The following is a 13,227-nucleotide window of genomic DNA, read 5'->3' as shown; positions in this document are numbered from 1 at the left end:
CATGGACCATTTGCCATTCACAGCTTCCCTCCTGAGGCAGAAGAGAAACCAGAGAAGGGGGTCCTAGCAGTCCCCAACATTCCAAAGAAACACAATCTCCATAGAAGTGCACAGCTCCCGCTGAACCACAGGAAATGTTTCTGTGAAGCGGCAAGGAACCGTTGTTGTTTTTCAGTATCACAGCCTTGAGAGTGACAGCTTCATTTAGTCTCTTCCTCTGCACGGGCGTCCCACAGAAGACACCAGAAAAGAAAGCAAGGCAGGCCCCACTTCAGAGCCTTGTCCTTAGCTCACCTTCGGTGAACTCACTTTCTAAAGATGGAGTAGAGAGCTAGATGATTTCTAACAAAGGAAGCATTTAGGGTTGCCAGCTAGCCAGGTTTAGCCTGGGCCATCTGGGAAAGCACAGGCCTCCTCTGATCCTGAGTTCACCTTTAATTAACCACTGGCGCTGCTCTGGGGGCTCTGAGAGAGGAGACCCGCTCAAGTCAGTTCTGGGCTCTTCCCAGACCTGGAGCCTGCCTCTGGTGCAGCCCAAGGCCCCGTAAACTATTAACCTTAGAAGAGACAGGGTTAGTATTAGGAATGGGGGTATTTGCTTTTCCCGGTGCAAATTACACGCACAGGACCTCACTCTTACGGAAGGCGGCTTCAATGAGGGGCACTGAAGGTTAGGGATGTAAGAGGAAGAAAAGTTTCATTACCAGCTGAGTGCAAAGGACTCTGTCATAGAGCTCTAAGGGAAACCTTCATTACTAATTTCTTAACCAAACTGTTCAGCGGTTTCCCATTCGCTCTCGTGAGTTTTGAATACGTTGCTTTAATTGCATTTCTTTTTAGGCTATGGTTTGTCTGGTCCCAATGTCAAGTTGCTATCTGCGAAAACAATCTAGGAAAATCTCCCTCTTGAGAGATGCCCAGACTATTCCTGCTGCAAAAACAAATGCTAGGTTTCTAGACAGGTTGAGCACAGGGAGGGCAGTCAGCAAATACCAAGCCTCAGCTCCTTGGGACAAAACAAAAATACAGACACTGTACCTTGTCTGCAGACACAAAGCAGTATAAGACGGCAGGGGTATTTCAGAATCAGACTAAATAGATGACCTTAGTCTGGTATTTTAACCTTCTTGAACAAATCTTCTACTCACTGACTCACTCAACAATCAAGCAGGTATGAGGCACCCTGGTATGCACCAAGTTCTGCTGTGGACACTGAAAACGCATGTAGAAAAACAGCACTGTCTATCTTCCAGAGCTACTGGAACATACATACATGCATACACAGATGCATGCAGTACCTGGCAGGTATTCAACAATAGATGACCGCTATGATTTTACATCAGACTTGTGATCAGAATGTTTAGAATTATCCTCACTTCTGGAAATGAACTTGCTTCCTCCCTACAATACTCAAAACTGCCAATATAGCTATCATTTTACCCCAGAGAGTATGATGATAAAAACCTCAACCTAAACCCTTTGGTTCTGACCAAGTTCATAAGCACCGTTTCCCATCGCACTTCTTTCCAGCCATTGGCTCAAAAATTAAAGGGGGTAGATTACCAAGAAACCAATTTGCCAACCCAGGATTCCTCCAACCTTGTCTGATCACACCGTTGACCTCAACTCCTTGATAGATTCTGAAGTCCCACCAAGACCTAATGAATAGGATTCTCCATGTATACCCTCTGACCACACAGCACACGCCCCACCCACTGCCACTGAGTCAATTCCAGGACACAGCAGAGTTGCAGCAAGTGTTACCAAGACTGCAATCCTTGAGGAAGCAGACTGCCTCATTGTTCGTTCTCCTGCAGAACTGCTGGGTGTGTTCTAACCGCCAACCTTCTGGTTAATAGCCTAGCGATTTGACCACTTCGCTACTGAGACTCTCACACACCTCTCGTTCCCAGGAGAGTCTTCTCTGGTCAGCCATGCCTTCATCCTGCCTTCAGATAGCTGCAGTCATTCCCCTGGGGGATCTCCCAAGACAGCACTATGACCCCTTCTCCACAGCTTTTTTCGGCACTAAAGGGCACTCTGACCGTGAGAGTCTAGCAGATCAACTCTCCCCATCAGGGCCCCAACATCCCAGCACGGCACATTTTGGTTTCGTCCATCCCTTCAGATCACCCTTCTGGAACTTCACTATAAACGGATCATTTAAAACGACCACAAAAGCAAACGCTTTGAGAATGATGAGGGCAACAAATGTACTAATGTGCTTGGCACAATGGATGGATGGGTGGATTGTGATAAGAGTTGTATGCGCCCCCAATAAAATGATTTTTTTTTAAAAAAAGAATAAGAAAAAATCAAAAATAGAACTATCACAAAGCTCTGAGAAGTCACCTCTTTTTTTAAAGAGCAATTCTCTTAGAACATCATGGAAGGCCACATTTTTACAGGAAAAATAAAAGCCACTTGTTCATACTTCTTCAGCCAATTAACAATCTACTATAAAAAATAAAATAAATAAACACACACTGCCATCGAGTCGATGCCGACCATTGTGACCCTATAGGGCAGGGCAGAACTGGCGCTCTGAGCTTCCAATAATGGAACTCCTTTTGGGAGTAGAAAGCCCTGACTTGTGGTAGGGTCGCAGCCCAACATGTAACAACTATGCCACGGGCCTACAGACTGAAAAAAGTCCATATATTCTCTAGAGGAAATCCTTGGTAACTGGTCAATGCACCCCATGGTTAACCAGAAGGTTGGAAGTTCAAGTTCCCCCAGACGCCCCTCAGGAACAGGGATGGTCATCTGCTTCCCATAAAACCAGCCACTGAAAGTCCTGTGGAGCCCAGGACCCCTCTGTCCCACGTGGGGTCTCCATCAGTCCAAGTCAACTCAGAGACAATAGCTGGATTCTCCAGAGAGATTTCATTTCTCATAAATCACAATAAAAACTTACATTTGCACCACAGCTGGCTCATGTCTTTGTCTTAATTAATGAGTTTAATTAAATATCTATTGTGAGAAAGGGTAAAAAAACAACACTCAGGCTCTAACATGTCTCATGCTTCAAAGGGCTCAACTGCAGTAAAAGGATCACATGGACTGAGTGCCTGAGGTGTGGTAGTAAGTTTAAAGGGCCCATTCAGTTTGAGAGTTCATCCCTCCAGCCACCCATTTACTAGGGGATGTTATAGACCCACCATGGAGGACCCTAAGTTGAATTAGTAATCAACCCCACTCAAAGGAAACAAGGAAGCAATCAGACACAGCTTAGAAGGACAAGTGTTTTAAAGAGTACAGAAAAATGCTACAAGAGTTGAAAAGGAAGAGCAAATTCCCTAAAATGATGCCCCAGAGCAATAATGAGTATATCCAAAACAGAAAGGGCCACTACCCTAAGTAGACCAAAATCAATGAAGGGTTCTCTGGGAATACAATGTAATCATTCTGCCTCTTGCTGCCGGCCATGATCCTCCAAGAAATGTCGTGAGGTGTCACCAAGTTGGTTCAAATTCAGAGAGACCCTGTGCACACAGAACGGAAACATCGCTGGTCTCCAGTATCATCCTCACAGTTGTGCTTATGTTTTGAGCCTATTGTTGCCGCCACTGCGTCAATCCGTATTGTTGAGAGCCCGTCCTCTTTGTTTCGCTGCCCCGCTCCTTTCTCTCCTTGATGATGTCCTTCTCCATGACTGGTCTCCCACAAGGGCATATGCAAAGGACGGGAGAAGAGGTCTTGCCATCCTTGCCTCTAAGGAGCACTATGGCTGTACTTCTTCCCAGACAGAATGTGTTCTTCCAGCCGTGTCTCTGGTACTTTCAATATTCTTCTGCAGCCCCGTCATTCAAAGGCATCGATTCTTCTTCAGTCCTCCTTATTCGATGTCCAACTTTCACACATGATTGAAAATACCATGGCTTGGGTCAGGAGCACCTTAGTCCTCAAAGGAACGTACAGTGAACCCTCGCCACTTCGCGCTTCGACTTCCGCGGCTTCACTCTATCGCGGTTTTTGCGTAACAGCACCCACTGCCTACACCCGCTCCTTCAGAGGAAAAAGACGGCGACCCACCTGTAGAGTACATCCCTTAAGTCATTTCATAGGCTATTGATTACAGTATTTGTAAGAACTGTGTATGATAATACTGTATGTGAAATATGTAATACTGTAAACTAGATGCCATAAATAATATAATAAATAATAAATGATCACTGTAACGTCCAAAATGTTTTACTGTATTTTCCCTTTTTCGTTTAATAAATTGGGTACTACGAGTGTAATGGTGACTAAAGGGTGTTTTTTCATGTCCTCTATGCTCTAACTACGAAAATATTTGATTTACAAATAAGGAATCCTACTTCGTGGAATTTCATTTATCACGGTAGGGTCTAGAACCGATTAACCGCGATGAACGAGGGTTCACTGTACTTGCTTTTCAGCATTTAAAGAGGTCTCATGCAACAGATTTACCCAATACAATCTCACTTGATCTCTTGACTTGCTTACAAAATACCCAAAACCTTCAACAATTTGTGTTGTCACTAGTCATCTCAAGCCATTTGTATAGTCAACAAAGAAAATCTATCCATGTACAAGATGATGAAAAAATGCAATTATCAAGTCAATTCTGATCCACTGTGATCCTACAGGACCGAGTAGAACTGCCCTTCTGGGTTTCCAAGACTGTACTCCTTTACGGGAACAGATAACATCTTTTCTTAAGGAGCAGCTGATGGATTTGAACTACTGATCTTGTGGTTGCTGCCCCACTCATAACTCTCTAAGCCACCCTGGTTCTTCCGCCAGATGACTGAGAACTCCTAAAATTTAGATTTCACCAAGCAAGTCCAGAGAGAACCCACAGAAATGGGAAACATTGTTGGCAAGAAGACTAATCTCTAAAATGTATAGAAAACGCCAACATCTCAACAATACAAGAAAATGGGCAGCTATATGATTGGACACGCCAGCACAGACGACATATAAGCAGCCAATAACATATGAAGAAATGCTCGTAATGATCAGTCACGCAACTCACGGCCATCAAATCACTGCTGACTCACAGGAGCCCTCTGGGACAGATTAGAAGAGCCCCTGGGGTCTGTGGGTTTCTGGGACTAACTCTTTAAGGAAGAGAATGCTTCCTCTTTCTCCCAAGGAGTAGCTAGCTGGTGGTTTCGAACGGTTGACCATGCAGCTAGCAACCCAATGTGTAAACACTATGCCACAAGGCTCCTCCTCCGTCATTTAGGAAAGAGAACAAGCTACCTCCTGACCCCAGTAATACCAGCAAAGTTCAAGAAAACAGCAATCCTGGCAAGAGTACAGAAAGCCCGGAACCCTCATCCGCTGCTAGAACAGTAAAAGGGTGCAGCCACCATGTGAAACACTGGGAATACCGGATGACCCAGCAATCCCACTCTCTCTCTCACTCACTGCGGACCAAGACTGGCCCTGCAGGACAGGGTAGACCTGCCCCGGGGAGTTGCCAAAGCTGTAACTCTTTTTTTTTTTAAGATTGTAACTCTTTACGTGAGTAGAAAGCCCTGCCTTCTCTCCCTCAGAGCTGGCTGGTAGTTTTGAACTGCTGACCTTGTGAATCACTAGGTATAAATGCTAGAGAAGAACCCAAACACAATTAGATACATGCACACCCATGTTCATCTCAGCTACTCACAACAGCAAAAAGATGGAAACAACCTAAATACCCATTAGTGGAAGTAGGGGTGAACAAACCATGGTGCACGTGCGCGTGCACATGCACACACAGTGAAATACTATGCAACTTGAAAGATTAATGATGAATCCGCAAAACACTTCACATTGTGGATAAACCTGGACATCGTGCTGGGTGAACTAAGTCCATCATAAAATGACACACGTTGCATGAGGCATTAGAAAAAGCCATGGTAAGCTTTTCACACTAAAAGAGACATTCTTTGCCTTCTTGGAGAGTTCCCAGGAGTAGATGGGGGAAGGGAGGAGAAATTACGAACTGGAGAGCAGATAATAACATATATCTTGGGTGAACGGGAAGGCAATCTACGATGAGAGATTGGTGAACAATAATGGCAACAGGGGAGGACGCTGGGAGTCGTCTCCGAGTGTAAATACTGTTCTATACCCAATCCTCCAACAGTGGTGATCTATGAGTAGACGCGTGCACAGATAGGCCGCAGAACAGGGGTGGGAGTGGACCCACAAATATGTAAAGTTTGACAGAGTGTACTCACAAACATATGAGTCTTGACAGAATGTTTGTACCTGTGCAAATACCTATACAGCAAGCATATGCACAGATGTGGAAGGAGCAAAGCTATGTGAACTTCTTACACAAGACCGAACCCCTTGAGGGAATGAGTTACTGGGTCTGGCGGCCCAGGAAGACGGTCCGGTGGGGTGGGAGCAGGGTCCAAGTATCAATCAAGCTCAATCAGCATTAACACGGTCCAGAAAGACCATGTAGCTCCTGCAGTCTTCAAAGCTCAAGAGTGGCATCCAAGGTACAGCTACTGGTCTCTCTCCATCCACAGTAGAGAAGAAACCAAGGACTCAAGAGAGTCAGACAGTCCAATGGCCCACACAAACATCAGTACTCTAGATCAAAAGAACTAGATGGTACCTGGCTGCCAATTGCTCGCGAGAAAATCTTGGATCGAGTGGGAGAAGACATGGAAGGGACCATAAAAGAGACCATGCTTCCTGGTCCGCTAGAACCCTCCGGACACTGGCCCTTCGTCGCCCTGCAGGTCTGGAACTGAACTAACTCCTGGTCTGTTTTTCTCAAAGGATAGGTAAGGGAAACCATTAACACCAAGGAAGTCTGCACACCTTAGAATAGCCGTCCATTTCAGGTCAAAGGGGCAGAATTTACACAAGGACAAAGTTCAGGAGGGTGAGCAGAGGAGGAAGAATGGAAATGGTAAAACAGGGAAGACGCGGGATAAGCGATGGTGTGATGCGGAGATTGCAATCAAGGACACAGAACAAGATTACTGAGTGTAAGACCGATGTGCTCTGTGAACCTTCACTGGGCTCACCATAAAAACTTAAAGACACAAAACATATCAAAGGAAAATAATTTTTAAAAAGAAAATACACACACACAACCCCCACACCCTTACAACTGAATACAGTTCTTGGAAGAGATAATAAATTAATGTGAATGGCAAATACACTAAACACCTTTGGTAAGTAATTTTCCTATCACTCCTCCTCCCCCAATACAATTTGCCTTTGAACTTACACCTGTCCTTTTGAAATTGTACTGGTACCTTCCGTTTTCCTCTAGGGGTCACTAAGAGGAAAGTTTGTCCTAAAGGACTAAAAAGGTCACTCCACTGCCTGTGTGTATACGGTACGCGGAGATTAATAATTGTAATGTAAATATTTAAGATTTCTAATATTTAATTCAGAAATGTACTACTTTTTAAAATGTCCTCTTAAATTCAAGTCAGTTGATAAAGAAATCTGCTCTCCAAAAAAAATTTTTAAAGGCCAAATCCTTTGTAATAAATGGATGAAGGAGGGGGAAAGCTGCATCTACATCCCTACCTGGGGAGGGGGGTGGCAGCCAGGCCCTCCCTCCCCCAACTAAATAGAGATGATGTGGGAATAATTTTCACTCTTGTTTAGCATCCTCGGATTTGTTCAGTTCATTTAGACTAATCTTTAGTTCTACTGAATCCACTCAATGGCAGTGTTTAGTTTTGGGTTACTTCTACTCTAAATTGGAATTTTTTTGAGTTAAGACCCCCAAAGGATCGATTTGAAACACCAATATCTAAATAAGGTCTCTTCTTAAATCATCAATAGGAGATACAAAACAGACAGAGAATCTATTAAATACAAGCAAAACAAGAGTTTAATATCTAAAATCCTACCACAGGGCAACAAGGGGACCAACTCGGACTCCCCAGTCACTTACTAGGGAACTTCAGGTGTGAATCATTGGGTGTAATATACCCACCGCCTAGAAAGGCCTGCATTACAAAATATGTGTCTTAAAGTTATTCTTTCATCCTCTAAATTCCTACACAGGCTGGAGCCAAGCGCCCATGACAGCAGCGGAAGAGGCCGAGTAAGGAACGAGTCTGTCTCAGGACTTGCCGAAGTCGGTCCAAACCTGGAGGCAGGAGCTGAGCAACTAAAGATGTCTTTAAAGTCTAACACCTGCTCCCACCAACCTGCCATCAAGTGCTTACAGGTGACAGGGGAAGGAGCAAGCAGAAAAACAAGGTTTCGACAGAAAAACTCCAAAGCAAATTGGCAGGCTTTGTTTGAATCTGACTGGAGATGAGGGGACGGCGTGACTTACTGCCCCCATTTGTTTTGCACACAGACAGGGACCTAACTTGTGCCGCTAAGGCGGTCACAGTGCAAGTGCGAGCAATGGGGAAAGCAATGTCTACTTCATGGTGGTCTCCCAACAGCTAGAACTCCCATGCACCCTGCACCTCTGGCCCAAGTGCCCCGGCTGCCTCCCTTCAACCCACACCGCAGTTTCCCACTGCTTTTCAGTGAGCGGCTGTTTCACCAAGGCAGTGAGTTACACGTGGTTTGTTCTAGTGAAGCCAACAGGCTCCTACGACCCATACAACCTCCTGAAGTAGACATGAAAACCTTTCCATGCAGACCAGAAAGGCAACCTGATCCTAGACTAACTGGATAATTGCAAATCCCCAATTAGGTACATCCAGAACAATGGTTTTTTCAAGAGACCTTCTTTCACACTGCGGGAGAAGCAGACAGAGTCCTTTATGAATAAATTAAAAACCATCTCACTTCCGAGGATTTTAGAATCTGCAATTATTTCTCCAACACAGGGCTACATATAAAGACTACGCTCTTGGAAATGATTTCAACGGAAAGATTTTCATAATTGGACATTAAGAGTTAGTATTACGCCAATTTCATTCCTGTCTCTTTTTCCCCTCCTGGGGGGCCTGGTGGTTTAGGTTAAAGTGCCGACTGCTAACCAAAGGTCAGCGCCAACTCAAAGACCACCAGTTCATTGTTTCCAACTGGTCGCCTTTATAAAAACATTTTATCAGCTCTTCCAAGACACAAATGAATAAGAAACCCTAAATTAGAATACTGATTCTGTTTCAGCTGTAGTCTGTGGGTGCTACAATTTTTAACATTTCTTAAATTTCATAAAAGCCCAAAGTGGAGTTGCCACTATCCTGCCCTGGATGTGGTGGCTGACACCATTCCTGATAAAATATTTCAAAAATAGGAGTAAGTAGCCAGCTGTGAGGTGAGGAAAATGCCTTTCCTCTGCACACACACACACAAAAAAAGTCAAAAAATATTCCATAAGCAAAGATCCTAGTCCTGTCAAACACCAATGTAATCACTTAATACAAGGCACCTTTTAAACACTCACTACTACAACCTCAATCAAAGCTAAATTTAGCCCAACACCAACTCATTCAAGCCCCATCTTCCCACACCACCCCGAATCCTCAGTCGCCTAGAACAGAATCATTTTAATGATGGTACAGCAACAAGACCTCTCCAGAACTGATGCCTGGACCATACTGCCAAGGGCATCTCATCAGCTAAGGGCATCAGAAATTACAAGCCAGTATCTCCAAAATGCTAACCTCCTACATCTCAACTGGGAACCAAGAAAGGGATTAAAGAATTGATTGGTTGTTAAATTAAGAGACATCCCTCCTGTAGATAGCAGACTATTGCAGTCTCTCTTACCCCATTTACACATATCTCAACACTCATGGCAACCCTATAGGGCAGGGTAGAAATGCCCGTGTGAGTTTCTGAGACTTTACCCGGATACAGAGCTTCCTCTTTCTCCCTGATTTACAAACGGTTTTTTTTTTCCAATCTCACCAATCACTGATTTGAAAGTCTCACAGATCCCAACCTCAAGTCACATGCCTTTGGTCTCCAAGACCTGATCAGTGGCCTGAACAACTCTCCAGATTTGCCTGAGGACTCTGGTCTCAATCTGTGCTTTACAAACCACTCAAGTACCACGTGAGACTGCTTGGTTTCTACAGAGCAGAAGACACCTGTCTCTATCTGGCCACGACGAGTCAAGTACTCTGCCTTCTTAAAACACATGATGCAGTATCATATTGTGTATTTCAAGGGAAAATGCTTATGGCAATATTTTAATATATTTAAAAGCATTCAGAGTAAACTAAAGAACCAAGCTGTTCTTCCATCATCTAAGTGCATTCCCAACAGCTGTAAGAATGAATGTTTACTTGAAAACAACGTCTGAGCACATAGAATTGTCATTTAATGGATTAGCCTCGAAGGGGAAGACACAGTTTCTCTAAAGTAGAAACCTAAGAAGGTTGCAAAAAATCCCCCTACACTATGGTTCTCTCCCTCCACTCTGGGCTGGAATCATTCCTAGCTCAAATAATAGGCTTATTAAAGTAGCATAGGAAGACTAAAACCTTGTTATCTCCATCAGTCAGCACTGGAAGCTTCTAGGAAACTGCATCTTTCCCCATCCACCCCAAGAAATGTGCTGGATCAAGTCAGTCTCCCCTGTTCACATCAGGACTGCTAGCCTTGCGACGGGTCACATCGAGGGCAACAGCGACAAAAACGGAGATAAGACAATGTATGTGTCATAACCTTTTGTGTGCGTGTGTCCTAACTGTTGACGACTTATCAAGTGACTATCCCACTAGGAATGCAGAGAAAATGAAACACAGCAATCAGCGTACAGCTTGAAGCTTTATTTATTCATCATAAAGGCGAAAAAAAGCGCAAGCATAATTTGGAGATGCTCTGTACTGACTGAAGATCACAGCCACAGAAAGCCCACAGGGCAGTCTACTTGATTCTACAAGGTTGCTTTAAGTCAGAATCAACTTGATGGGAGGAGTATAATAAACCCTTGTATGAAGACTCACCAAACACTTTCAATCATTCCCTTGTAACAACCATTTGAAATGGTGCTTTTTCTTTATACTAAAACTCGGAAACTGAGGCTAAGAGATTCCAGAGCTTATCAAGAACACACTAACCCTTTGATTTCAAAGTGATACTCAGATGCAGCCTCTACTAAGGGTATGGGTTTCTAATCTCTGGCATCTCTTAAGATTATTGTAAACCTCTCCTTTGTTTCAAGCATCTCAATATCCTACAAATTAACCCACACATCATGGGCTAACCCATATTTTCTATAAGAGAGGGCTTCAAAAAGTCCATGAAAAAAAAATGGAATTAAAAGATGATTCTTCTATGAACTTTTGACACACACACACACACACTTGTTTCACTTACTAGGATATTATAATCTTATTTACAGCACCATTTTTGGAAACAGGACAATGCTCTCAATGATCAGAAATAGGTACAGAGCATTCCAGCTATCTGAACAGTGTCATTAACTGGGGCCTTACCTGAAGTTGAATTTGCAATTACCAAAGAGCTAGAGGTAATGCAATTCACACAGCACTAAACTAACAGAATAATCTAAAGCTAACTGATGTAGGCCCTTCTGGGACATATGATGCAATTTTTCCCCAACAAAAGACTATCATTTCTTAACAGTGGCATGAGGGGGGGGAAGTACCAAGCTATTTGTAGAATTTAAATAAATGCTTACTTTTACGTAAGTTGGAGTTTTACTACTTCACACAAAATCAGACAGTTATCGCAATTTCTCTACCAAATAAAATGCTAAAATGCACTGGATTTAATTAAGTCCACAAGTCAGAAAAATGATTTGGCCATTAGTCATCAAAAGGCCCTTGCCGTTTATTTAAATCATATTCAATCCTCCCAATTGATGGGTGAGTCTAGACTAGAGTGTTGTACACTTACACTTTATACTCTGATAATAAGTCAATATTATAACTTCAAATACATTTTGGAAGCACAGAAGGAAAAGTGATTGATGACTTGGCTCTATTATCTATCTGGCACGTCCAAATCTCACAAAGAACAGGTAAACACACACATCTGGGAACTGGCTGTTTCCCCACCGTAAGTGGGGAAACATAGTAAACTGCTGCGGAGAAATCTAACAGCCACGCTGGTGAGAATGGCAGAGAACTGGGACAATCTTCCATTCTGTTGTTAAACATTAAGGTAAGCTATGAATTGGAGCCAGCTTGATGTCACCTCACGACGTTAGTGACTTCCCATATTACCTCAATACACTACAATAACCCACAAGCACTGACTACTCTTTTCAGCAGTTGCTAGATAGACAATGTTTCCAACCAAATAAGAAAAAGTCACTTAAACTTTCTGTCCATCAGTCTTAACTATAACATGTACACCTTTTGAAAACAAAGAACGTGCCCCATTTTATCCATTCAACTTGTGAAAGCGAAGACGAACTACAGGTAACTCAACATTTATATTCCATTTACGGACCGAATCTGAGCATCTTCTGAAGATGGAGCGGAGCAAAGAAAACTGAGCTAATCGATCCCAAATCATTACAACTCTAGAGGAGAGCGTACAACTGCCCCGTCGGACTGCCAAGACTTAGGGAAGCAGGTTGTCATATCTTTCTCTCACCAAGGGGCTCGAGACGCTGGTTCTCTGCCGACCTTTCCGTTAGCGCCATGCACTTCGCCGCTGAAAAGCAGCATGATCCCACTGAACTTGGAGAAATGTGGGAGTCAGAAAGGCCTCCAGTGTGGTACCCACGAACCATAAAAGAAAACCTTTAAATTTAAAATAACTAAATGTGAAATTGTAAATGAACTTCCTCAGTCACAGCAGCCACGTTTCAGATGGTCCAGCAGCCACCATACTGGGTAGTGCAGATAAAGAAAATTTCCATCCAAAAAGCTGTACTGGAATAGCTATGTGATGGTTGGTCAAGTGACTTCGTTTCTGTGAACCTTAATGCATATCATTTCAGTTGAAAGACTCTGCATAAAAAGCACACGATATGCTTATCCCAATCAATCAATACAATCCGATATTAGACGTAAAGGACATTCTGGCAGCAGAGTGATTAAGCACAGGACTGCTAATCAAGAGGTCAGCAGTTCACACTCACTAACTGCTTGTCAGGAGAAAGATATGGCAGTCTATTTCCATAAAGTTTAAATTCATTCAATATTTTCCAAACCATAACCCACTTGCCATAGAGTCATCCCACTGAAAGCAACCCCGTAGGGCAAGGCAGAACTTTGTCCCTCTTGGGTGAAAGATGTCGTAGTCAGCTTCCATGAGGATTTGCAGCTTGGAAAGCCTGTGAAGCAGTTCTACCCTGTCCCAAAGGGTCACTATGAAGTCAAATCCACTTGACGG

At 43.5% G+C, this 13,227-nt stretch overlaps 1 protein-coding gene across 4 annotated transcripts in view; it reads right to left on the bottom strand.

Annotated features, from left to right (window-relative positions):
* FNDC3B (fibronectin type III domain containing 3B) overlaps positions 1-12,531 on the bottom strand; it is a 365,496-nt gene extending 352,965 nt beyond the window's left edge. For 2 of the 4 annotated variants that reach the window (XM_045297448.1, XM_045297449.1), the window contains exon 1: positions 12,484-12,531. The gene's annotated coding sequence lies outside the window, so the exon portion shown is untranslated. The remainder of the gene's footprint in view (positions 1-12,483) is intronic. The other 2 variants (XM_004704080.3, XM_045297450.1) reach the window with 2 other exon arrangements.
* Positions 12,532-13,227: the final 696 nt, after the last annotated feature.

This window comes from Echinops telfairi, unplaced genomic scaffold, assembly GCF_000313985.2.
Source record: "Echinops telfairi isolate 266 unplaced genomic scaffold, ASM31398v2 ScPeMD7_7420;HRSCAF=8458, whole genome shotgun sequence".
Classification (NCBI taxonomy): Eukaryota; Metazoa; Chordata; class Mammalia; order Afrosoricida; family Tenrecidae; genus Echinops; species Echinops telfairi.
The sequence above is the reverse complement of the archived record's forward strand: the minus strand, read 5'-3'. Positions and strand labels throughout refer to the sequence as shown.